The 6000-nt window shown below is 42.9% G+C and overlaps 1 protein-coding gene across 30 annotated transcripts in view; it reads left to right on the top strand.

Moving 5' to 3' along the window:
- The first annotated feature begins 2191 nt into the window (after positions 1–2191).
- Positions 2192–6000, top strand: part of LOC141579045 (uncharacterized) — a 48302-nt gene continuing 44493 nt past the window's right edge. For 25 of the 30 annotated variants that reach the window (XR_012510014.1, XR_012510023.1, XR_012510016.1 and 22 more), the window contains exons 1-3: positions 2192–2338; positions 4389–4438; positions 5742–5828. The gene's annotated coding sequence lies outside the window, so the exon portion shown is untranslated. The remainder of the gene's footprint in view (positions 2339–4388; positions 4439–5741; positions 5829–6000) is intronic. The other 5 variants (XR_012510042.1, XR_012510005.1, XR_012510040.1 and 2 more) reach the window with 1 other exon arrangement.

Raw genomic sequence — 6000 nt, 5'->3', positions numbered from 1 at the left:
CTGAACCCCAACTCAGACAGCTCCCCCTGCCTGCAGACCTCCTACCTTCTGGCCCTGCCTCAGTGGGTGCTAGAAGGTTCATAGTGACCCGGAAGAGGTGGGGCAGGTGCATCATGTTGGAGGGAATTGTAGCTTGTAGCATGTGGCTTGTGGCGTGTAGGCCAACTGTCCAGGGCTGCCAGGTGAGCTGCAGATACTGATGCCGCCAGGGGCCCAAGGTCCTGGAAAGGGCATGGGAGGTTTCTGCATGAACTAGAGTCAGAGGCCTGGACTTTCATCCATGCTGAGCTCTCACAGTCCTTTCTTTGGCTCTTGGACCCAGGTGGTGGCTTCAGCCCACTGCCTCCCCTGTGATAGTCATCCTTGTAGTGGGAGGACTGGTCATGGAGTAGGCCTGACAGGGATCTGCTGTGAGTGTGGTCTTACTGACACCCTTTTCTCCAAGGCCATGGGAACAGCCTACTCCATCCTCCATGCAAAGGAGCTTCAGGACTGGGCTGGAGACACTTTTGTGAGTGGGTTGCTCCCCTCTCCTCCTGCTCTGGTCCCCAGTTGTGGAGGTCATGGAGGTGCATGTGGAGAGAGCAGGTGAGGGAGATGGGGCTGTTGGGGGATGGGTCTCTCAGCGATCAGCTCAGTCCAACAGTCCTCTGATTCCCAGGGAGGCTGGGACCCCACCCACAGCTCTTTGTGACTCATTTTCTTCTTCAGGGGAATTGATAGATGTGTGAGCTCCAGGTTCTTTCCGTCTTTCCCCAGTACAGCCCCCGACCCTACTTTGTTCTGAGGAGATAGCAGCCCCTCCTGTGGACCCAAAGACCACCTACAGCTTTAGTTTGTCCTGTGATTCATCTGTGTGGGTGAATATGGGAGGTGCACCACGTCTAGAAGAGGCTGTGAGGTCATCATAGTTAAAGTGCTGTGGCATGTTCTTTTGCAAATGCAGAAAGGCCACAGGCCAGGGAAGGATGAGGCTGAGAGCATTTTCACTGGGGAGAGAGAAGGATAAATGTGAAGACACACAGCACGCCCAGCAGCCCTTTCTGCAGAGCCAGCCGCCAGGTGAGCATGTACCATGACTTCCTCCCATAACCCTGTGAGGTCCATGCCTATACAACCCTGTCTGTGAGAAGAGCAAAGTGAAGCTCAGAGAGGTGTGGGAACATTCCAAAGATAAACAGATTAAGGTGGGATTGTCACCACCATGCTGTGCTGGTATAGGCACTCAACTGTCACACTGCTCATGCAGGACCTGCTGGGAGCATTGAAGGCCTGATAGGAGCACAGGAACACTGTGATGGAGGTGACGTTTCTACCTGGGAGAGCTGATACTGGGGACTCTATGTGATTCTTTTTTGTGCTTGCTTTGAGTGTCAGCATGATACTGTCCCATCTGGGAACAGGGCTGTCCCCTTTCCACACCGGCGCACGAGGAGAAACATGTTCACACTGGCATCACCATAAGCCACCAGCAGGATCAGGATCTGGAGCTCAGACCAGATAATCTCAGCACCTCAGCAACTGGTTCAAGAAGAGGACCTGATTGCCCGCCTGAAAAATTTCTAGCTTTAAAAGTATATTTAATTATGGGGAGTGATAAATAATTGATCCCTTCAAAATATTCTGTTATCTGAAGAACAATAGCACCTCTGCATTATAAGAACAATATTTCAGCTAGCCATAAATAAACATCAATACAGGTATGAGAAAACAGAGTGTTAGAAATTACAAAAGGGTCTCAAGATTATGCAGGTCAGAACTGAGAACTGTCCAAAGCATGGGCTGCATGACATTCCTTCTAAGCTACCTGAGGCTTGGTCTGCTTCTGACATGGAACAGACGGTTCTGAGAAAACCACACTCCTCAGAGGACCCCAGGGTGTTGAGAGATTTGGGTTTGGATTCCAGACCAACCCTGATCATCTCTAAATATGGGATTTGAGACTCTTCTGCATCTGATCCAGGCGTGGTTCCAAGGAGCGAGGCATGATCCAGGCAAGAGAGCAGACATGGCTGGATCAGAGCATCACCAGTGACATTAACAAAGAGACCAGGGCACTAAGATTTCCAGTGATTTAACATCATGGCTGGGACGGGTCATGTGTTCTCCAGTGAGTTCTGAACATCCAGCATTGCCCTCAAGGACCAGCAGGGGGCGCGCGAAGCCAACATTTCTTAGATGGTGGGGCGCATGCGCATTCCGCGACAGACGTGGTCGGCGTCTTCCCTGGGGGCGACGCTCCTTTTCCTCAGGGCGGAGCGGGCGGCGCCATGGCGGCTTCGGGACCGCGTGGCCCTCGTTCCTGCAGGAGGAGGACGCTCCTCGCTCGCTGTCTGAGGTAATGCCGGTTTCCCCGCACGCTAAGCCAGCTTCACATCGGGGTGTGTGTGGACCTGGCCGAGTTGGGTTTCCAGTCCAGGAGGGAGGGGACTGGTGCGCTGGCGGACCCCTTCGACTGTTGTCCTCACCTGCTGGGAGGGGGTGAGGGTCCGCGTCCACCGGGGCCACGGGGGTGTTCGCGCCCCTCATTCTCACTGCCTGGGTCCCCCCTTCCCCGTGTGGTCGGAGGTGTTTACACCACAGGTCACGGGCGGGGACTCGGGTGTAACGTGAAAGGGGCTGAGAAATTACTGAAACAGGGAAAGAGGTGTATGAAAACACATTATATTAACTTTTATATTTTGTGTGTCAAAGTCAGAGTTTATTATGCTTTTAATTTCCTGTCTTTAAAGGAATACAATTATTTATTTTGTACTTAAAATATTTTATATTTAAAATGTGCTTCTTAGCTTATCTCATTTTCAAGTCAAAATATTGCCACGATTGAGATTTTCTCATAATGAGAAGGAAAAGCAGGGCTGGACTAACAAGCTAACTCTTAAATCTAAGTGTAATAAGTGTCAGTTTACTGATCTAAGTACTGCTGGGCTAACTCAGAAATCTGAAGTTTAATAAGTGTTGGTTTACTGGGCTAACAAGTTAACTCATAAATCCTAGCTCAACAAGTGCCAGTAACTGGGTTCTGGCCAGCAGAAGTCCCACTGAGACTGAATGAATTACTCAAGACTCTGTGGAAAAAGTCAAGAGAGGGAGAGGGAGTCGGGAGCCAACTCCACGAGCCTCTCAAATGCTCCCACATTTATTGTGTACAATCAAAGGCAAAATCACTAACAGTTGTGTGATGGAATGCAGGAATTTAAGGAAAGACAGGGTGGGATTGAGATTGTAGAAATCACTACAAAGTGAGTGCAAAGGCTTTGTTTATCTTTAGGGAAGTCATGGGAAGAGGGAAACAAGATATATCCTTATAGATATGTTAGAAAAGGCCACCAGCCCAGCCAGCTCCTTGTTTTGGGCATAGAAGACTATCTAACAGCAGACACACCCAGTGTTTATAGCTGAGGGCCTGGGTTGTTGCTTTGCAATGAGCAGAGTTCTATCTAAAACCTCAACTATGCAAGCAAGGCATTGTCTCTGCTTTTTACGGCCAGGAGACTGGCATGCGGATGCACAGGTGCCTGTTTGCAAGGCAGTTAACTAAGCACATTTGTTCTTCTTTAAGGAGATGAGTGGCTGGGGTCTGTTACAATTTGTTAACCCAATCATGGGCTCCCAAAAGTAACATGCTCTGTTCCTAATAGATAAATTCCAGTGTACTGATTCCCTGCTTTTGCTGTTAACACCTTATTGGCTAATAGCCCCATGCTTGCAATTAACTCTATAAAGCCTAATGCACAAGTTTTGGAGGTGCTCAGAGCTTCAGAGCAGAAGCCCCTCTGAGCCTGCCAGTGTAATAAATCTGAGTATTCCAACCCTCCGAGTGGTGCTTGTTTCTTGGCTGGCCTGTTGTTTCCGTAATATTAATACAGTGACAGTATTAAATATATGTAAGTATAAGCTTATTGAAAAACCTTTTGCAGCATTCCAGGGTGACCAGTTTTGTTAAAAATAATACCTAGGCCACTACCAAATTCTTACAAGAATATAATTTTAAAAATTGTGAATTACTTTTATAAGTTTCAAATACAGTGGCGATTTTTAAAATACCAACCATTGTACATACTGCTTAAGACCATTTGAGATGAAATATATTCAAAGCTAAATCGTCAGAATATTTAAAAGGCAGGACAATGACTGCTTTTCATTGCAAATACATTTTCTCCTAATAAATGCAAAATATGAAGTTATTTAGCTTAGATTTCTATACCTTTGTTCAAAAGGTGAAATAAGAATATAATCTTTTTTCAATTTTAACCCTTTCCCATAAAAATTGGTATTTGTATTTGTAGAATCTTAATTTCCCTTTCATTTTTTTCTTTTGATTTATTTTCTTTAACAGAGAGTGCTTTCCTATGTCTCGTTAAAGATTTTTTATTCTCCTATTCTAGATCCAAGTCACTTTCTGACACTGAGAGTAAACAAGGGGAAAGGCCTTATAGTAAGTGTGCAACTTTTGATGTGGTCAGGAATTTTTCTTGGAGAAATCTCTTTACAATTTCTGCTCAGATCACAGTATTATCCCATTATGAAAACTGAATACAAAATTGTAATCTGTTTACACCAGGACGCTTCCAATTTTGGCACAGCACATTTCCTGATATTTTACATTAGATATTAATACAATATTTGATTTTATTTAAATATTGTACACTAATACATATTTTATATATGAATATCTGCTGAATGCCATTAATTTGCATGGGGTGGTAGCTGATTGCATTTGATCTTTCTGACCATTAGTTATTCTTAGGTGTGTCTAAAGTACTTCTTAGAACACAAATTTGACTACCACACCTCTCATAGAATATTTTAAAGGTTATTATATTTTAAATTATAGAAGCAGAAATGTTATCCATTACGTTTATGAAATGATTAAGTCACAATTTGGTAAATGATTAAGTCACAATTTGGTGTAATCATATTCAGTGGAGGAATGATGGCTTCTACGTCTTTTTACATCTGCCACAGTTGCTTCTCTATACTATTTGTGACCATGAGCAATTTTATGGCAACGTGATCTTTTTCCAATTCTATTTTTTTCTTTTATTTCAGTACAATCAGTAAAGCTTTCCTTTGCAGTGATGGCATTGTTTTTAACATGAAGATACCTTGTCATCTGACACATTTGTACCTGATGGGCTACTACTCTTGTACAGAGCAAGGAAAAGCATTTTCATATCTCCATCTGTATTCTAGATCTTATCTAATTTCTTAGAAGCATTTTATAATCATTTTTAGTTATTTTAATTGTACTAAACACAGAAGAACAGATCACTTTTTATCTTTACCTACCTCATCACCTAAATGGACACAGATATGATAATAACATGTGAGTTTGATGAAATTGAGAAACGTTCCAGGGTTTGAGCTTCAAGTATTTTTATGTGATTTTCTAAGAGGTAATTAATTTCTGGCACAAAATATGGAATTATCTAAAACCACTTGCAGGGTTGTCTGTCATTTTGTCTTATTTGACTTTTGTCAATAGCTATCAGCTAGGACCTGGTGAGTTTGAATATTTTAAAAAACATTTCTGATTAGAAAACATCAGGAAGAAACATTGAATATTTATGTTCACGACTCTGGTATCATTATTGTAATGTGCTATTTGTTTTGGTGTATATTTGATTTTGTTCCAGTAGTGTGAAATGTAGGCATGGGTACAAAATTAAAAACAACAAAAAATTCTTGAAGTCAGTCACAATGAATTATTAGTCATTTTATTTTTATTTTATAAACAGGCCATTTGAATATGTTCAGCCATGAAGTGAAACAGACTCACTTAATTCTGAGTCCTGAGAGACAGTGACCCAGACACAGCCCTACCAGTAAGTAATGTGGTGAATTGATACAGATATATATTGTGAAATGATTATCACAATAAGGATACTTCCATAAACTCATAAAATTCCCTTTTGTGGTGAGAATTTTTGAGATCTGCTCTCAGTAACTTTCAGATAAATAATACAGCATTGTGAGCTGTAGTCACCATGCTGTTCA

Source organism: Camelus bactrianus, chromosome 1, assembly GCF_048773025.1.
Source record: "Camelus bactrianus isolate YW-2024 breed Bactrian camel chromosome 1, ASM4877302v1, whole genome shotgun sequence".
NCBI classification, from domain to species: Eukaryota; Metazoa; Chordata; class Mammalia; order Artiodactyla; family Camelidae; genus Camelus; species Camelus bactrianus.
This window is presented reverse-complemented; position numbering and strand designations above follow the sequence as displayed.